Source organism: Grus americana, chromosome 1 (genome assembly GCF_028858705.1).
Source record: "Grus americana isolate bGruAme1 chromosome 1, bGruAme1.mat, whole genome shotgun sequence".
Lineage (NCBI taxonomy): Eukaryota > Metazoa > Chordata > Aves > Gruiformes > Gruidae > Grus > Grus americana.
The window spans coordinates 92,242,104-92,263,510 of NC_072852.1; the positions used below are offsets into that span (position 1 = coordinate 92,242,104).

General features: G+C 39.8%; 1 protein-coding gene across 2 annotated transcripts in view; it reads left to right on the forward strand.

Annotated features, from left to right (window-relative positions):
* The first annotated feature begins 385 nt into the window (after positions 1 to 385).
* The window catches only part of ZBTB20 (zinc finger and BTB domain containing 20), a 488,423-nt gene continuing 467,401 nt past the window's right edge, over positions 386 to 21,407 (forward strand). For both annotated transcript variants that reach the window (XM_054803829.1, XM_054803837.1), the window contains exon 1: positions 386 to 464. The gene's annotated coding sequence lies outside the window, so the exon portion shown is untranslated. The remainder of the gene's footprint in view (positions 465 to 21,407) is intronic.

A 21,407-nucleotide genomic window follows, 5' to 3' on the forward strand; every position in this document is an offset into this window, starting at 1 on the left:
TAGAAGGCGGGGGGGGGAGGAGGGCGCGCAACCTAACCTGCTGCTTGGGGGCGGAGGCGCTCGCGGCGGCCAATCGATACCTACCTGCCGGAGAGAGTGACACCTCTGTAGAACCAGTCAGAGCTCTAGACGGGCGAAGGCGGCCGTTATCGTTCTAAATGCAGGCCAATGACAGGCGTCATCCGTTTGACCAATACTCGCGCCTTCCAATAGGAGGGGCGCGTAGCGGGCCGGGGAGCGCGGCTTCACCAATAGAAAATTAGCAATGAGTCGCGAAGAAGGGGGCGGGCCTAGGCAGCGGCGGGGGGGGCGAGGCTCGCCCGGGAGTGGCGGCGCTGTGAGCCAATGGCGGCAAGGCGGCGGGGCGGGGGGGCCGGGGGCCAATGAGGGGGCCGGCGAGGCGGCGGCGGCTGCTTGTGAAAGTGTCGAGCTGCTGCGCGAAGGGAAGGGAGAAGATGAGAGAGGTACCGCGTTTCCGGGGTCAGCGGGGGGTTAGGGGCGGGGCCGCCGGGGGGCACCGCCTACCAGAGGGTGGGCCAGCGGGTCCGTACCGTGAGGCGGGCGGGCTGGCGGCGGGGGGGTGCGCGAGGCGGCTTTGTCGGGGCGCCAGGGCGCCCGGGGGCACGGGACCGGGCGCAGCGGTTTGCCCGGCGCGCGCGCGAGTCGTTGGGTCACAACTGTTGTCCTGAGGTGCTGGGCGCGCGCCAGGGGGCTGCCGCGCCTCGCTCCTCACGCGTCCTGCCGGGGTCCGGAGGGAGAGCCCGTACCCGCCGCCTCCCCGCACGCACACCTCCCGCCGCTCCGCGGAGCTTTTTCCTGTCCCGAAAAAGTTTCCGAGCTGGCCGGGCCACTCCGCAGCGCCGCTCCCTTGAGGGTGCGTGCGGCCGGAGGAAGAGTTGGCACCAACTTCCCCCCCCTCCCCCGCTCCTCCTTCTCTCTCCCCCCCGCGGAAGGGCCGCTGGCCGGGGCGCTGGGAAAAGTTGCCAGCGCCCTTTTGTGAACGGCGCGACGGCAAGGCGAGGGCCGCGTCTGCCGGGACAGGGGGCAGCTCGGTGGCAGCCCCCGAGAGGGAGGCGGGGGGGTTGGGGGATGCGCAAGGTGCTTGGCGCGGCCGCGGCGCTGGCTGCTGCGGGGCGGCGGGTACCGCGTCGTCCGTCGGCGGCGGGATGAGGGGGCGGGCGGGCGGTTGGGTGGCGGGGGAGAGCCGGGCTTGGGAGGAGTTGATCGCCGACACCGATGAGCTCAGCTGCTTTTTTATGCCGTCCTTTCGGGCTCATGGAGAAAATATGCACGTTGATCCTCGCAGAGGTTGGCAGCGCGTTTCTACCTGAGCGAGCCATCGGGATACTTTATATCACGGATCCAACAGTGGCTTTAAAAGCAATCAGTCGCTTGTCCTTCCAGTGCCAGACATCTGTTTATGCCAAGATGGCAGGGTCTCATACCCAGGTTTCTTTAGCCGTGTCAATAGGGAGTGTTCTCAAATTTATAAATCGGAGTACAGAGGTAAAGTGATTTTGCTGGTCGTTGCAGCAAGAGAACTAGAAAACGGGCTGCCTCACTGGCAGTCATGTTATCCAGACTTGGCTTCCTTTTGTAGCCGAGTAAGTATTTTTCAGGTTAAATGCTCTCTTGTCAGTTTTGTAGTTCTCTTTGCTGAACGGCAGACGAGAAATTGTAAGAAAGTAAGAGTCATGGTCTAGTAAAATGAATTAATATACAAAGCCTGAAGCTAGCTAGGTTCTTGGATCAAAGTAATTATTTAGGAGGAAAAAGTATCTCCATAAAATCTGTGATTATTTACAATTGTATAACAGTCCTGAAATCTGAACATCTTTTTGGGTCTTTCTGAATGCCTGGAATGCACTCTCATATAGAAATGATGTCTTTGAAATTATGGGGCTCATGTTATAGAAATGCAGTATCATATAGCATTGTGAATCTTAGGGTGCTTTGCAAGAAAGAGTAACTCAAGACAAAAATAAATCTATGGTAGGAATGTAGTGTCATCCTTCTCTTACATGAATAAATCCTCAGAGGCAAAAACTCTTCTAGGAGCTAGGCTGTCTTCAGTAGATGCTATGAGTACACAATATTAGAGCTGACTGGGAGGATTCTTCCCACCCCAGTGGAAAATGTGGTATTTGTGAAGTTGCAGTTTTCTGCAGGACAGTTCCAGTTTTACTGGAAAAAAAAGTTAGATTTTTCTGACCAGAAAATTAAAGTGATGGTTCATGGCTACCTGCCTTGAAGACTGCTGTCAATTCCACTTTCTGCTTATGGGGAGCAAGCACAGTTAACAAAACCTTCCCCTGAGAGACCTCCACTTTTTACCTTGGGGTTTTTTTTTCCCCCCCTTTAAAGGAACTGCTTGGATTTTTTTATTCCACAAAGGATGAGAGAGCTTTATTTCTTACCCTGAAACACAACTGAACATTTTTTCATAGGACGAAAATTCCAGTATTTGGCCAGCCCAAATCAAAACTTCTGGAAACTTGGGGCCAGATCTTTGGCTTGTACAAACTGGCTAGTTCCATTGTGTTTAGTCCACAGAGGATTTGGCCCTAGTTAATTAATGGTTCACCCGAGGTCATGCAGTGAGTTGATTTTTAAAGCTGGGGACCAAATCCAGAGCTGCTATTATTCAATCCTGTCATATATCTTGAAGTTTACTGCACAACATTGTATTTTTCTTAGACAAACTGGATTAATAAGAGCCAGAATCCATGAGGCTCTGATTGCAACTTTTCTTAAAAATCATGTTCTGAAAAATCTATTCAATTGTGATCTTACTGGAAAAGAGAGTAAATATGTTGTAATTAGCGCATAGGTGACACTGACTACTGAGGGAGAGAGAGGCCTGAAAAACTGCTTTTGTTATTTAAACCTTTCTTTCAAAGTACAAAAGCATTTGATTGGCACTTCACTGATTTAATAGTCCATTTGTAATGCAGGAAGAACATTACAGAAGATTTTAGCATTATTTTAAATCTCATCATTTAATCTGTAGGTGTTTAAAAAAAATCCTCATTTCTAGCAGAAGAAAACTTTCTGATAGCATGTAGAATCTGTGACTAGGTGGTTGAAGATATGGATGCCTTGCGTCTTCCAAAGTGAAATAATTTATAAGTCTTAAAACATAGCTTGTTTGTTGTGTTAGCACACAAAAAAGAAAATCCTTCTGGCCAAGGATTTCATGGTTGCTGTTACTACGTTGTAATGTTAGGAATGGAATCCTAAGCCCCCTGCTTTAAAATCAGGGTTGCTAGCATTCAGACTAAAGAGGGGAGCAGTTGAGATCCTGTGCAGCAGCGATGCCAGATGTACACAATACCAGCTAGCTCATTCAATAGTCTGAATTTACAGAGGTTGTCTTTCACCTGTACTTGCAAAAAGATGCTTTGTGAAGGTTGAATTTTCTTCTGGTTTACGCATGGGGAAGATACAAAGGCAACAAATCCAAACAGACCGGTGCGCACGCAGGCGCGCACCCCCCCCCCCCCCGTGTTTCTGATTTTGAGGGGAAAAGAAGATTTCATAAAGTTCATGAAGGCTTGTCTTTGCCTTCCAAATGTTTGGGGAGCTACTTCATTGCTAAACTATTATATGCTAGAAAGACCCTGAATTAAACAGCACTGAAATGACTTCCCAATGTCAAAGAGCAGTCAGTAACAGAGTTTGAACAGACCTTCTGCCTCCCCAGCCACAGCTGCACCTATTGGCTTCATTGTCCCATTGCTCCTACGCACATGCATGCCTGGCATTGTTTTGGAAATACAGCAGAAACTTGATAATTCAAACTGATGACTCGGAGAGCCACTTGTGGAATTAATTTATTGGGTAAATTAGTGACTAGATATGCAGGCAGATTAAAACAAAAAGATGCTATGTCATAGTGTATGATTTGTTCTCTTACCTCAAACTGTGGTTTAATTGTCACTGCACTAACTGAGCGTCCTGGAAAATATTTTGTTCAATATTTTAAAAGTAAAGTCTTAAAAGATCTCAGCATGGTTCTATCCTTGTTATTTAAATCTGTGAGGGGAATTGGGTTTTCAGCTCTTCAATGAGGAGTTATAATTTGGGATTAGAAATTAATCCGTAGCACCTATTTTATGGCACAGGATTTATAGCATGCCTCAGAGGTTAAACCACAGCCCTGGTATACTGATCTGTGCTGTAGGCTTATTTGATTTCAGCAGGACTGCCTGCCTAAGACAAATAGGATTTGATCCTTGCTGGGTAACCTTGGTCAAATTCCAGGTGGCCCTCAAGTCTTACTATTTCCATCTTGGTATTAGAAAATAAATGTGTTCTTTTTGTTTATTTTTCACAGGGCCTCAGTATTATTCAGTGTAGTTTGTCATGTGAGGCTGTAAATCCCTTCAAGCGAGGTGGGATTTTAGATTTGCAAACTGTTCCCAAATGATTGCATGTGTATCATGAAGGAAAAGGCTGTCTTGTAGCCAAGTATGGACAGAACTTACAAAATTTAGCTCATTAAGATTCCACAGTGACTGCAGATATTAATGTAGAAGATGATATGGGGGAAAAGAATTATTTTTAATTTGTTCCAAGTACCAAATTAACATTAAGTAAGCAGAATTCATCTGTAATTGCATACATAGTAGCCCAAGAAATCCTACCAGCAGTTTAAGCTCTCTGAAGAGGCCAGCTACTGCAGAAAGTGTGCACAAATCATTACGGTATTGAAAAGCAAAACAAAAACAATATAGCATCTCAAATTGGCAGCTTTTAGTAAACTTTGTTTACCCTTCCATAGTCATGCTGACCCTTGATCTTGTGTATCAGAGCCACACAAACAAAACAAAATTCAGTTCTTCAGTTTTCATGAGCAGTATACACTGAGATGAATCGCTGGGCATTTCTGAAGCAAAAGAAAATAGTTGCTACTGACAAGTTTTCACAACCAAAGGTGATTTTGGAAGGTCTGTATTGCTTTGTGAAGTCCCATACTTTGTGGCCTGAGCAGGGTGGGCAGAACAAAAAAAGATTTCAGGATGTAGATTATTTTGCACTTACCAATACCAGTGGATATCAGATTCTACTGGTTTTCCCAGGTATTCATGAAAGGTGCCTTCAGGAGCACCGAGATACAACACTTTGTAATCAGATTTTCTCATAATACCAGCAAAATTCTGAGTCTGATTCTTTTGCTATTTATTCAAAGAAATAATTATTCCTTCATCTTATTTTTTTCATCAGATATGGGGGGTCCAACCCAGTTATTGCTTCTTATATTTTCATGAAAGCATACTGATGACTGAGTACTTGTTTACTGGTTTTGGTTCCGGGCTTAAGACTTGGGACTCATGAAGCTCTGTGCTCTGCCATGAATAGCATATTTGTCTTTAGGGAAAATTGCTCAGTCTTTGTTTCCTATCTGTATAATGGGAATAATATCATGTGCTGTCATCACAAATATTTCCAAAGGTATGTACACGGAGAATTCCGAAATGCTGCTGTTATGGTTATGTATAATATCCCAAGTAATAATTTCAAATGGTAGGTGCCAGTTACTCCATTGGCTATTTGGTTTGACAATAAATGCCAATGTCAGTAGCTTTATAAACTTTGGTGTAGTTATTCTGGGTTTTCATCAGAAAACAGAACGTGGCTTAGACATGAATTTCCTCTCAAATAACTGAAGTGACATCAGTGGAATTATACAGGAATGATTTTGGCATTGATACTACTGAAAGACACAGTGCTGTGTGAGTCCTTTGGCCTCATACAAAGTGAGCTGTATTAGTACAGCAGTTCAAAGCTTCTTTGGAATTGTGGTATCTTCTTTACTGTTAAGTTTTCAAGTACCACGGCTAGCAAGTAGTGTTTCTGGAAGAACTTACAGGATTCAAAAATGTGTATGTCTCACACCCAATACTAATTATACACACAAATGACTTAGTTCCCCATATGACCTTTAGCACATCCATTTGACTAAAGCTTAAGAGCTTAGAACTTTTAAAGCATTTTTGTGACAAACTATGGTCAGAAATCTAGGCTGCTCTTCTTATATGTAACACTTTATATTTCCTGACACTGTAAACAGAAAATCTTTGTGTGGTGTTTACTCACATCACTTTATGGAATATGAAGAAAGCAGAAAATACCCACTATTTCAAAAACTGGTGATAACTTTTAACTGATTACATTTTTGCATGCATCTTTTGAGACCCTGAGGCTTTCTTTCCACCACCACCACTACTAGTTCTGTACATTTCCCTCTCGCGCTGATGCTAGTTGTAAGTTGCAGTCGTTAAGCAGAATACCTCAAGTTAGATGCTGAACACCCTCAAAACTTGTGTAGAAGTTACAGCTTTTCAGTATAGTGAAACGGGCAAAGTTCTTTGAAACAGATTGGGAGTGCCTGAAGTTTGGTGTTTGGGCCAATAGAAAAGTTGCCGTTCATCAGTATTTTTATGCGTAACAGAATAACATTAGGGATTGAAATAGCAGGTGCTGCTATTCTTCTCTAGAAGCAGCAATATCTGTTTTGTGAAGCAATTTCCTGTTTCATAGCTGTAAAGTAAATAAAATCTTTGTGCTATTTAGTTGGAATTTAAAGGTTGGGTCCAGTTTCTCTCCAAAACATTCGTAGGCCTTCTCCCCCATTGTAGCGTATGAATAACACCCACTGAACTCAATGCGAGGGTTTTTTTTTTATCATGTGGCTGAAAAGAAGAGTCCCTATTTATAGCATTCAGACATTGGCAGGTGCAAGACTGGTGAGAAACTTTAGTCTCACACATACAAACTAGTTGTTTAGGAGAGTCTTCTACGTGGTGGTAACTGCTCTTAGCTGGGCTGCTAGAATCAACAGTGTTGCTCAGTGGCTGTCTTCTTGTTGAGATCAATCAGTTTGTATTTCCAGGAGGGCGTGTAACGAAGAAGGGCCTGATGGTGCTGATTGCAATAATATACTTAGCTATGGCAGCTTTAGCTATTATTTATAGAAGTGCTAATTATATCAATAGAAATAGCAATATTAATACTGTTAAGTGTCAGAATCCACGCTTGACAGCATGAACTAAACGCAGCTACTGTGAAACAAAGCAGCCAGCCTGTCTCCCTTGTCAAACCACCAATATGCATTACAGGAAGAGTACACACCCACCTTAATTGCTTGGGGTCTCACCATTTTTGCTCATCTTGTTATATCACTATCATTTCGAGCTGAAAACGCAGAGACCGGCTGTTCCCATGAAATGTAGACTGTATCCAAAGTCAGTCTGGAAAATTCAAACTGTGACTAAAAGTGTAACAGTGGATTCCAGTTTAAAGCTGTCATCCTACAACGCTGGAAACTGAAAAGTGTCTTGAAGTTCAGAATCCAACCCAAACTTTTTTTTTTTACTCTGTATTCTACCACTTCTTGTTTACAAAATAGTTGGTGAAAACTCACATAGATTTCAATACTCAGAGTTACGTGCAGACTACGTTATAACCAGCCTTAATTGGCATCTTTTAAAGGGCAGAAATCATATTACCAAAAAATAAACAAAACTAAAAGAAAACAAGAGCATATTGAGACTCATTTTCTGGCTGCTTTTTTAACATTTAAAATGTGCTTGATTTCCTGTCACAGCTCTTGTTACTTCTGCCTACCTCTTGTGACAGTGTTTTAGACTGACTTCCCACAGGAGCTTCCAAATCAAGCAGGTTAATGTCTTCATTAAAACTGAATAACAGTTTACTTTGGGAAAAAACATATTAAATATTTCAGGATATTGAACACCAAACTACTATTAAGCTTTAACTAATGCATTTACTTGCTGACACTTGCTCTCCGATGGGACATGTAGCTCAAGTTAATGTCACTGGAAGTGGTGTTTAAGACTTCATGAGAAAGTGTTTCCAACCCCTTCTAGATGATTTTACTCTATTTCTATCACTCTGTACTTGAGAAAAAGTTTTAAATAAGTTATTTCAGCAACTTGCCATCCTTATTTTGGAAATGTACTGGGTATAAATGTCTCCTTTAGAGTTTTAAATAATCCTTTCTATGTCCTAGATATATGTGGTACACTGTGTAAAGAAAGTGACAGTCTGTTGGCCTCCGGACATATAAAGAATGTCCTTAGCATACTTTGCCTTTGGGAGGAAAATACAAGGGTTGTCTCAAACAGAAAAGGTTGGGGTTTTGTCACCCATGGTTGTGAACCTACCTTAAGTTGTGATTGATTTAGTGGATCAGTAGAATGGAAATGGAGACAGGTGGCCAGTAGGACAAGGTTTCTCCATTGGAAAATGGTGGTTGTCAGCCGGGGCTGCTGTTCCTACAGAACTCTGTGCTTGTGTCTTTCTCACTCTCTGTACAATCCCTTTGCAATGATGCCATGTGGGACACAGGGGCGTCCCATCAGTAATAGGAATGGTTTTTGTTTGGGTTTCTTTTGTTTGTGTTGCACTGCAAATTCTGTTGGTGTAATTTGCTTTATCAGCTTTTTTGTTTTTGTTGGGATTTTTTTTTTACCTCTTCATTTGGCAGTCCTATGGTTTACTTATCTATTATCAGAGCCATGTCAGACTGTGATGCGTCATTCTTTCTGGATCCAACTGCAGCAGCATCCCAGTACATGATGCAATCAAACAACATTCCTCCACTGGCAGATTTAGACCAATCCCTTTGAAGTTTGTTAGTTTATCCAAAATCAAAGCCAGTTTCAGTTCTATCCTGTAATAATACTGATATTTTTTTATAACCTTTCCCATTGTTAGTGTATAATAATCCTGGACCTCCTCTGACATCTCTAAACTCTGTGAACAGGTGATCAGTGAGTAAATCTCCCTGAGGAGTTACAAACTTTCTTGAATTATTTACATCTGCTGTAGGAATTCTGTCTTGTGTTGCATACTGGGCTGATTGCATAGATAATACAAACTGGATGATGCAGAAAGAAACAGAAGATATGCCTAGCACATAAAGATATGCGTTAGTCTTATGAATATATTATATCAAAAATAATTCCTACTGTAATGCTCCTGGCTTTAGCTGAGTTAACTTGAGGAAAAAATTTTGCCCACAGAACTTAGGATCTTGGTTATAGCTATAAAGAGATCGTTGAGAAAGATGAATGGCTTAGAGAATAATTTATGCAATAGGACAAAAGTAAAAAGCCTAGTTTAACTACTAGTGGGTATCTGAAAGACGTCATCACTTTGTGGTGGTGTTATGGAATATAATGAGCCTTATCCTCATTTGGCAAACTTGCTAATTCCTGGTAGGGTAGTAGGTAATTAATGAGTGCATGTGGAATATGAATTGGTTTTTATCTTCACTTCTGGTCACACCACATTTAAGTTCATTTGAGTAGAAAAAATAATTGCCAGTTTTATTTGAATAATTCTGTGGGGCACTCCACTTTTTGAATAAACAAATACAGATCAATATTTCCTTGAATTTACTTCTCATGCACATTTATTCACTATATTGTCATTCTAGCCCTTTAAGTAATTCCACATGTCATGTTTTTGAGAATTCTACATTTATGGTTTGAAAATAAAAAATGTCTTCCCTTGTCCTGACTTGCAAGATAAGTAAGACAGAACTATTTTAGTTACAAGGTTGGCCTAAAGTGAAGTTACCAGAAATCAGAGGTTGAGATGAAGAGGGTTAGTAATCCCCCTTTTCAATGAATGGGTCATCTTCCTGGTGCCATGTGGGAGACATTTACCCCATCCTGCTGTCCTGCACCTGTTCTGTGGATGCCATTCTCTTAGGCTAGTAATCTGGCACTTTCTACCAATGCAGTACTGCTCCTGCAAAGCATGATAACCTGAACTTTGGGAAAATGGTTTAAATTAATACTCTCCAGATTCCCAATTAGTATTAATGTTATTTGCATATATGTATTCTAACAGAGACTAGGAGTCCCAGATGAGATCAGTGCCCCATCCACTGGTGGTGGGGTATTTTACATACTGTAAAACAGAGGCACTGTCTCAGGAAGCTTATAGTTAAATAGGCAAGTCAGGCAAAAGGTGAGGGAACAAAATACTAGAATTACCACTATAGGGGTTGCAGACCAAGACACAGAAAGATTTAGTGACTTGATCGGGATAATCCAGGGCAAGGAAAGAGAGGTTTTCAGAGGCAACTAACTCCCACTAAAGCAAGCATGGGAGTGATGTGCCAACCTGCCATTTGTGCCTTTGAAAATTTCCCCAGGGAGTCTATTGTAGAGCCAAGCATTGAACTCTGATCTTCAGTCCTCCACCAGACAACCGTTCCTTTCTGCTTTAAGTGTTTTTAATTGAAAAATACCATCTGAACAGTGTCTGTAAAGAATTACTTTTCCTCAGAACCTCCAAAAGAAAAGCAAAATGATGTGCTGCAGCAATAAATTAACCAATGATCAAAATAAAAACCACAGTCTTGTTATGAAAACCAGAACTGGTGGGTAAATACTGTGAGTTTGACTCCACTGAAAAAAAATCTACTCTGGTAAATGTTAATACTTTTAGAACTAAAGATTTTTGGTTTAATTATTAAACTATTCAAATCTCTTCTAAACAGACTTTACATGCAAAAACTACAAATTGCTTAAAAAAATGAGCAGACGTTCACCCCTTGCTTTTCTGCAGGCACTATTTATACCTGTGTCGGTGCTTGTTTCAGAGAAGAGAATAAAACTGAAGCCCACATGACCCTATCTTACTCTCCCCAAATAGCAGTAACACTTTTCCTTTTTTTATAGAGTTGTAAGTGTATTAACTCACACGTTCTCATCGCTTCGTGAGGAGGTAGACTCTCTTCCCATTTTGCAGTTTGGGAAACAATGGCAGAACTCAAGGTTATACAAGTCCAGAGAAATTGTTAGAGTGAGATTACGCTGCTGGAGTGACCCATGTTCAGGCCACTCCAACATGTCCCCTAATAATATTTTACAAGCCTGAGCCATCTGTGTGTGATGAGATCAGAAGTAAGGAAGTCTGTAGTTGCCAAGAGAATTTTAGCTTGCAGAATTGTACAACTACAAAGAAATCCTACGGCATCAACAAAGGATGCTCAGAGAAATACTCACACTGAGCTCTTTTGGACTATTTTAATTGGAGACCGTTTGTTCTTGTAAAATTTTAAGGGTTCATTCTTCCTTTTCCACACCTAATTGTTACTGACAGTATTGTAAGCTTCACATACATTAGTAGTAGTCTCCAAAATGGCTAATCCCATATTTTGCAAAAGCAAGATACTCTTTCTGCTGCACCTCTCTCTGCACTTGTAGGGGTCACCAGCCTTTTTGACTTGGCTGCATCCCAATGGCTTACCTTCCTTCCCCTCACAAACATGCACATGCTCAGAAGTACCCCAAACAAGAACACACACACACACACCCCCGCAAGAATTCTCTGTCCACTGCTGACCCATGGAGTTCTTGCTATGTGTGGACCTCAGAGGTAGGATGGGCTCATTACTTACATCTTCCTGCTTTTATTTGTTTTAAGAAGTACTTCACAAAAGCAAATAAATACAAAGGATAGGCTTTTCAAAAGCTCTCAGCATCAGTCTAGCTCTTCTCCCTTTGAAGACAACTGGGACTTGACTTGACTGGAGATGGAATTAAGCCAACACTGAGCATTTTCAGCACTTCCAGTCATAGCTTCTCCCCTGAGAATTTATAATCTTACAAAAAGGATTAATTGATTAACACTGAAGTTGACCAATGGATATTAATCTTTAGCTCTCAAGAACAGCTCTGATTTTGGAACAGAAAAGTCTATTGAGTTTTTGTTTTGGTTACTATGGGTTAAGTTCTATTAGGGTTTCTCCCACTTTGTTTTATTAGAAAATGGTATTTATTTGACTGCGGTATGCTACCTAAAATTGTTATAATTTTGTTTCTTTATTTCCATAAACATTGCTATGTTTATTTTGGAAGGGTGGTTACTTAAGAAAAAAACAAAAAGTAAGCTTAAAAATATATTGGCTATCTCCCATATCTAATATTCTCTTGTAATCAGTGTATATAATTTTCCTATAGCGCCAATTTTTTAAAAAAAAGGAGAGAGAAGAGAGACATTAGAATCTATTTTCAGGATGGCATATCAGACCACACGCACTTATGGGGTAGAGTAGATTTGTTATTTTGGGCAGTACTGTGGAACTTATGAGAAGCTTTCTTTTTTTATACAAAGTTAGTTCAGAGTAGATTAAAGTTTATTTCAAACTCAGCATATTTGACCTCAAGCATCATAAGAGTCATGTAGAATTGGCTCGTGCTATTAAATTCCTACAGCGAACTCCATAATAATGATTAATTTCTTTCATAAACTCTCTTCATAATTAATACAGGTTTCATTGTGGGCACTGCTATTCTCATATTGATTATCTCTACAATTTAGATTGGACTCGTAAAATGATGTCTTTGTTTACTCTGATGACCAGACATTTATTTTATTTGGATAACTCTCATCATTTGCGAACTGAACTGGGGATATTGCTACCATAGAAATTACAAATATTTCAGAGCTGTTTCATGCAAGAGCAGGGATAATTTTTTGGCACCTGAGATTAATAATACTTTGGTGTTCTCTGATGCCTCTCATCTGAGAATCTGAGTTCTTTATGAACATCAATTAATTAAGCTTTAAAACACCCTCCTGAAATAGGAAAGCATTAGTAGCCTCTTGCACTGGTGGATAAACTCAGATTTAGAGATGTTGACTGACTTAGTCAAAGTCACTTGCCAAGGTATCATAAATATAGCCCAAATTTGTTGATTATCAATCTTCTCCTTCAGTTGTGAGGAGTTTCTTCTGGCATGATAATTTTTGATGTGGCATAGTTCCTTTTGGCAAAATACGCTTTTTAAAAAGTTATAATGGCCGGGGGTACTTTAGCTGCTTGAACAAGTATGAACCTTTCTTGTTGCTTGTTTCTTCTCAAAAATAATTTATTTCCAGGATTCTTTCATAAGCTGCAGTTAAATCAGTAAACTTTTAAGACTCTAATAATCTCTTTTGGAAAAAAAAGGAATTTTGACAGACTTTAGGAGAAGCAGCTTTAGTGAGAAAAGCAGAAAATAATGAATGATGAGACAGATTTGAGCGTATTGAAGGAAGAGAGCCACAGACCAGATTTTGTAACATGCTGTATGCTATATACAATGTTATTCAACAGGTGAACATTCCTCTCGGTCCGTCCTGTGTATTAACAATATAAATCCACCTTATTAAGATATTAAATAAAAAACAAATAACCTTCTCATATAGCTCGAGTCCTGAGAGATCTCGAGGATGGAGGCAGTATATTTTATTTAGTTCCCTTGCCCAGACTCTGAAGGGTCCTGAGTCCTGTGGGAGCTGCTGAGCTCTCCTTGTTTTGTTAACTTCAGAGGGTGCCGGGGGAAGTTGCAGTGACTGACAGAAGGCAATCTTTAGAAAGCCTTGGAGACAAACAGGAATTCCAGTTTTTGAGCTGAATCCAGCCATCCTGCTGTTGCCAAACCTACGAGCAGGGAGGGGGAGATGTGGATGTAACAGGCAGCACGTATATCCGTATTAATACTTGCAGTACAACATCCCCCATGCCTGAGGACAGTAAGTGCAACTGAGGACATAGTGGAGTTTACAAGAGTACCTCACATGTTGAGATGCTTTATAGTCCCCCCTGTGAATAGCCTAGCGAAAACCATATGTGAAATATAAATATACTGGGACTTAAAAATGGATCTGTATTCCAGCCTTTTAAGTTAATTTTGTAACATGCTGCATCTGAGGGCTTAATGTGTGTTGTATCCGATGCTAGCTGAATAGTGCAGGGCTTAATAAATGCAGTATGTACTGGAGACACTAGAGGGTCTGATGGCAGATGCAAAAGGAGAACAAGAAGATGGTGGAAATATCACATTTTAGTGAAAGAACAAATCCAGTTTGAACCAACTGGCTGCTTGCTTCTTTCGGTCTGAAGGCAACAATGAACTCCTGTTGTCATGCTGAGTCAGTTGGCAGTGACTCACTTTATCAGTCTCAAAATTGTCCGGCATTTCATCAGAACTGGATTACACAATGGGTTTTTCCTTTTCCCCCTTTTTTTTTTCCCAATACACTTGTAATATTAATAGGCACGTAAATCATCTGACGTTAACATGTTTCCTCATTAACTTTTACTTTTTTAATTATAAGATTAGTAATCATACAACTTCCCAAAGAGGGAAATACAGTAATCCCAAATCTGACTTGAGATTCTAAAGCACAAACTTTCTTAGTTATGCACTTCTCTCAGTTAAAAATAAGTTAAAGCCTTTTGTTACTTTCCACAGGATATTGGCATAGCTAACATATGCTCACAATTGTTCAGCTGAGGTATGTGTTCTCTATTGGGTGTGGAGAGAAAATTTGTATGTGGAAACAGCAGCCAGCATATCAGGGTTGAATTTTTCTCCCCAGCATGACTTTTTTGGTTATTCCTGCAAAAGCCTCTCAGACAAAACACTCAAATGTAGTATTTTATTCACTGAAACAGTGCATGTATATGATGCAATTTATTTTACAAGCATATATATTCCTTAAACACAAAAAGACCCATTATCTAAAATGTGAAGCGTGTGATTCTATAATGAAAACATAAGAATATCCTCATGGTCTCCATAGTCTGTGAAAAAAAGTTAGGTCTATGAGGATTTACATCTAACTCTGCATATCAGTGCACTTCACCAGATTCTTTGATTTTAGCACCTATGCTGTTACACAGTTCCAATCAAAACAATATGAATAAACTAAAAATGTGTAAAAAGTGATGCTGAGTTGGCTGGACAGCAATGCATCTGTTCTAAAATCCAGCATTTCTAAGTTCAGCTGCCTTGTCTGCCCTAATTTAACATCTGTATTTTCCACCTGCATGATTAAATTAATTGTGTTCAATCAAATCCGTTTTGTAATTACAGATTTAGGGCAAAAATATGTATCTTCAGTTTTTAATCTTAGAAGATTTGAGATATCTGGAATATGTTCTGTGCCTGTCCCAACTTCGAGATCCTATCCTGGGTTTAATCCCATCCGTCTGTGTTTGATATCAGTCCTGGTGGCTATGAAATGGAAAACTTCCAAGCGTCTTTGAATAATTTTTTAATTTTGTTCTTCAGTGGTTCTAGTTCTTTGTTGTTAATTAGATCAAACCACATTTCCACTGAGGCTGTAACGGTAGTGTCATCAGCCTGTAATCTGTCAAGTCCCTCTGAAACCTCCCTCGACTGCTTTTGTAAATTTAGTACCCCTCTGTAAAGTTCCTTGCAGAGTAAAATGTGTGCTATTTTTTGATCAAAGTCCTTCTTGTTCTCAGTGCAAATTTCAAGACACATGTTGATGGAAACGTAGAGGCACGTGTTCCTCAGAGCAACACTATGTGTCTCTGGGAACCAGGGACATTAGTCTTCCTCTTTCACTTGAGTTAGCCAGGCTGCTGGTGATAGTGGAGTCATTTTTGTCTTTAGGCTCTGCAGTACAGTTTTGGGAAAGTTTGCTTGCTACTTTTTCACTCAGTGTGGTTGAAATACAGCACTAAGCAGTCATATATCAGAAGTAGAAGAAATTGTTTTAAGCATTCTTGTTTCAATTTTGGTTTTGTTGTCTAACCAAATAGTAAACACATCTCTCTCATGTTTTTCTCTTTGTTCTTGGATGGTATCTTTGGTAACACTGCACCAATATTTGTGGTTTTCATTTTGGTACAGAATTAACAGCAGCATGCAAGGACACACATTTCATTGTATGTATGCTTGTGGCCATTAGGAGGTCATTTGTCATGTTCAGCTAGCCAACCTGCACTAATGTCACTGTTCAATGCTGTTACTTTTTCTTTTTCCCCATTTCTTTACTTGGAGATTCTTGTAGTGGACAGCTGAATTTACAAGTCTCTAACAGAAATGTTTCAATCATTGCTATCAATTGCTCCTTTTGTGTTCCATTGAAGACAATATCATTAAGATAAAATAAGGTTGCATCTGTCTCGTTAAGCAGAGCTTTTTTTATCGCATAATCAACTAGTAAGCTTATTTCTGGGTCTTCAAGACACAAAGGTGTCTAATGTTGAAGAGTATCTAGGAGGTTTGGAACACAGATTTAAATTGTCATTGCAGCTACTTTTAATAATGATAATGATAGCACTAAAAACATCTCACTTTCAGGATCATCAAACTCATCAGGGTTCTGCTTCAGTAGTTTCACTTAAAAGAACATCTCATCTTGAAGGGTCTGCAGAAATGAATTGCCTGCACTTTTTGAGATGGATGTGAGTTCATCGTAACTTCTTGAACAATTTTTGACAATGCCTGCACTATACTGTTACCTCACCTGAGTGAGATAGCTAGCTTTTGTTAGACCCTTGTTATAGAATACTCAGACTACTTAATGGCAGTTTTTAGATCCTATAAAATATTGTAAGCTCATGTTCAAAACTCGTTTCATTTATTACTTTCTTTTTAGTGTCTGATGGCAAATGATTCCATCAACTAGCAGCATCTCTCTTACCAGGCCCTGAAAGCATTGCTTATTCCTCATGTAAGTAGGTAGGCAAAAGTGTATGTTTTTTGCTGTCTTTTACAAGGGATAGAATTCATTATACTCATGTTGCTTCCCTATTAAGTTTTAGAATGTTTAAATTTTTCATTTTCAGATCGAAATTAGAGCCTAATTTTTCAAGCATCACATGTTCCCATTCTTTGTTATTTTCATGTAAACATTTCTAAGTGGCAGATCCTGAATAGTCAGCACTAACAGAAAAATGCCACTGGATTGTTTCTGCATCTGACATTGTAAATATAGGTATCGTGACTCATGGACTCTTGGCCAAACTCGATATAAGCAACAGCAGCAAAATGTAATAATAGCTCCCCTGGGACCATTGTGAGGGGCTGAGGAGAGTCCTACTGTAACTTGTGTTACAGTAGATGCAGGCCTGATGTCTTAGATCAAATGTATTTCTGCTTTTCAAGCCACCTATAGATTTATCTGTTGGGGCTCTATCGCATCAATCACATCCGGGTGAGTTTTGGTTTGGTGTTTGAAGGGGAGGGCATGAGGAGCACCTCTCTAAAAGCCAGCGTTCCTCAGATGCTTTCAGTTGCTGAAAAGAGAGAAATATGGTAACTTACCAGTACCATACAATTTGTGCTGCTTTTGTTCATATTCGTCATTGGCATATTTAGTGGTCTCTACAGCTTAACACTTTTTTTTTCCTGCCCTTTTTTTTCTTTTTTTTTTTCCCCAAATTCTCTCATGGCTGCAAAGTAGTATGTGTCTATGTGCCACTTTCTGTGTGGTCTTAGATGTAGTTCTGTTAAGTGAAAATCTAGCTACCGGTTTCACAAGTAACACTTCATTTAAATTGTTTATTAACATTTTCTCAAAGATGGGGGTATGCACACTGCTTTAAGAGTGAGAAGGACTTAACCAGGTACTGTGGGAAGTCCCAAGAAGCTTTCTGTGGGTTGAGAGCCTGGCCACAGCAGGAGAATGTGTGGGATGGTAACTGTGTAGGATGGTTTGCTCTTCATCCACTGAGTACTTCCTTGTCCCTACAGGGATGGTCTTAGGTCCAGACCTCCACTCAGAAATTTCCAGGGCTTGATCTAGTCTTGAGTGCTCTTGAGACAACCGAGCACTGAAAGGCTAAGTTAGCAGGAGGGAGTTGGAGTATGAAGGTACACGAAGAGGAATGGGGTTAAGGCTGCAAAGCAACCATGTTTTTTTACTGTAGGTTTTTTTTATTACATGCCAGAATCAACAACTCTTCCCAGACATATGCAGGTGTCTGTGATAAGTTTAAAGACTTCAGCTATAGGAAATTCTTTTTAGCCCAAGCAGTATTGGCTAGGAATATTTTTGGAGCTGAAAGGACTTCAGTTCAAACTTAAATCCATGAATTTGGGGGTGCTTATGGCTACTAAAACACTGGAGTGCTTCCTGTCCATTTAATTGTGACAATGGAGTGATTCAACTTTCAATGCTTTATTTGCAACTTTGTGGTCTGTCTTTGCCATAATTTTTAACATGCTTCCTAGTCTTTAATCTACTTTTCTAGCTGTTAGAAAACAAATTGGAAATACCTTCTTTTACTCTTGTAGGGAGATTTTTTTAATATTCCTTGAGGGGAATGAGATAACTTCATGCACTTTTCCCTTTTTTTTATTCCCTGTTTTGCCTGTCTGTTCCTTGATGGTTTTCATTCTTTGATCAATTCCATCAATTTTAATTGGAATTTTTTTTCCTGTCTTCTCTTGTGATAAAAAGATATTTTCATGTAATCTGTTTCTTTGGGCCCAATGGTAAAAGGGCTGTCTTTGGGAATTTGGACATCTATTTTCCATTAAAATGAATGGAATATAGTGTTAGTATCTTGCAGGGATTTGAACACCTTTGAGCTATTGTGAAGCAAATATTCTTGTTCCTCTGAAAGGGAGCTCTTGCTGTAGATAGGGATGGATAATCTTAAGCTTTGAGACTCGTGGATAGTGCTGAGAGCCTGTAAGTCAACTTTTTGGTTTCATTTGTCTTGTACATAACTTTTCTTTTCTCAGAGGAGTAGCCTGTAAAGTAATCCCAAAGAACTTCCAACATCATTAAGTACCTAACACTAAAAACTCATAGAAATTGTTATATTGTGGTTTCTCCAGAAAATTATATAATTTATGTGCTTCATATTTTGAGATGGAGATCTGACTGAGCTGACTTTTAGCAGTATGGTAAACTGGTACTTTTTTTTCCCTGGTAATTGGCTTCTTGTGCTCCAAAATTACAGCTTTAATTTAGGAGGTACAAAGCTTGTAGCCTGCTTGACTGTGAGGTTCTAATTAAATATTGCACTAGATGTGGCTGACACTTGGTTATTTGCAGTCAGCCTCCTAATATAAGAAGTCTCGGATGTTTGAAGCAGTGTTGACTCTGAAGACTACTGACAGTCTTTTAAATGTTAAAACTATTTACTGTTTTACTGTTGGGTTTTTGTTGTTGTTGTTGTTCAAGAAATAAGGCCGGAAAAGAAAAGAGATAATCCTGTTATGGAGACCTTGAGCATTGTTGTCACATTTTGATACCTCGAGCCCAGAGTAGTGTTTAGATTCAAACAGCGGTTTGGGAGAGTAATGCCCCATAAATTCTCTTTCATTATAACCCTGTGACTACCTTTCTCATACCTGTTTTTAAACTGTGAATGATTATCAGCACTAGATGCATGCATGAGCTCGATGTGGTACCTGAACAGCCAGTCCCAGCTCTCCTGACTGGGAATAGATGTGTTGTACCAGGTAGCCATTAACAGGGCACTCCCAATTACCGCCCATAAGCCCATATCTGATAATCCCCAGTGAACTTTTATAGCATGTTATAGCTTTACTATATTAATCCCTAGGAATTCTAGATTGAAACTCAGTTTTACTTATTCAGTTGGATGGATACATGATGTATAGCTTGATATTTATGTGGGATTTCTATCAGACATGATTTTAGTCTCTTGCTTGCTGCCTGGCCCACAAATGGTCTACTGAAGCTAGTTGAGACTTTCATTTAGCTGTAGTGATAGTACCTTTGTTTCTGAAATAGTAGCTTTAAGGTATACTGGCATTTATGATTCTAACATCTGTGATGTTATCACAGTGTGGTAAAAACAAATGTCGATTCATTCCAAGACCACAACAGAGAGTACTTAAAGTCATATTTGTATCCTGATTCTTACTGATATTTTGTTGGCTTCAGGACAGCTCAACAAATGGAACAGAGGGACAGCAAAGTACCAGTTAATATAAAGTTATCTTTATTCTAACTTCTGTTTATTTAGTTGTTTTTTGGTTTCACAATGTAACCTGTGATTTTGAAACAAAACAAATTAGATGTTAGTTAGAACTGATTAGTGCAATATTAGCACGGATTCTTTATTTACTAAAAAATCAGGAAATTAAAGTTCCCCTGACAAACTTAATTATGCCTAATTGCACAGATATTACAAAGGGAATCTCTCATTACATAATCATAGACCATCTTGGTAGCAATACCAAATATTAGAGTCCTAGCTAATAACTGCAAATAAAGTTATAGAAAAGGAGTCCTTTGACCATAAAATAATATCTAACTTGGGCTCATTACAAAACCTGACTGAAGAGTTGCATTCAAGTTGGTACACTTCGTTTCCATTGTATCATTTGAAAATATTATGTCACCTTGTTCTGTATGTTCTAGTTCTGAAATGAAAGACCCTTTTGTTCAAATACAGGCAAAATAAGAGAGTTTTTTGTCTATAGGATACCCAAGCTCATTTCTGTCAGGCTTACACCACCACTAACCTCATCAGATCTTCCAATTTTTGATAGGTCTGATTGAAAGAAAGGCTCTTATCTCTGTTCTTGTGTAAAATGAGACCTAAGGCTTAATTTTCCGTTAATACAACTTTTTGCTTTTAATTTCTTTGGCTTTAAGTAATAAAGTCTTTCATCTTTTCCTTACAAAATGAATTTCAATTAATATTTCAGGAAAAGAAATGCACCTCTAAATGTGTACTTTAAAACAGCTGAGCAAACCGTATTCAGATTATCCAAAAATATTCTCCTTTAGGCTAAAACTAAAGGACTAATTGGAACCAGTCTTGCCTAGTTTTTCTAAGAGAACTTGCCTTATATAAAGTAAAAAAAAAAATATTCAGACCAGGACATTCCTTTATTACATCTAGTTCATCTAGTTTTTTATTCTTCAAAAATATCTTTGACTAAGAGTTTCAAAGATGATGAATCCTGCCCACCTACATACAAAAGTAACCCCCCTGAGGTGGTCCTCAGATAATCAAGGTTTGTGAAAGTGAAACTTCTATACTTAATTTTGATAGTGCTAGCAAAATGGTGCACCCTTACTAGTGTTGCCTGTGCATTTGATACAGAGGTCAGCAGTTAAGTTTTTCCTTGGAGTGAGCTTCTCAGACTAACAAGGATAAACCTTTGTTTGATGTTTTACTAATTTCCATTTCTTTACTCCATGGTCTCTGTAATATTTAGTTTGCCCCAAAACAGAGTCAGGCACTTGTATATACTCACAGGTCAGAGATCAGTTGGCCTAAACACCCCAAGTCCCTGTGCCTGACATTTTCTGTTAGCTGGCTGTGGGATTTTAGGGGTGTATATCCAGAAACACTAAGTGTGGGGACTTAGCAGGAATTTTGGCCATCTGAATCTGGGTCCTAGGGTGAAATCTTGTGCTGAGCTGTTTCAAAGTGTGATACAAGCCACACAGCCCTGAGACAAAGTCCAGTCTCTTCAGTAACGTACATCTCCAGTCTGCCTGCTAAGTACATTGGTTTCCCCTTGCCTAGAATACATGGAGAAAAATCTTATATAGGAGCTTTCACACAGTGCCTATATTTGAGGAAAAGAATCCTACATCAGCCGAAGGGATTTTGTGGTGAA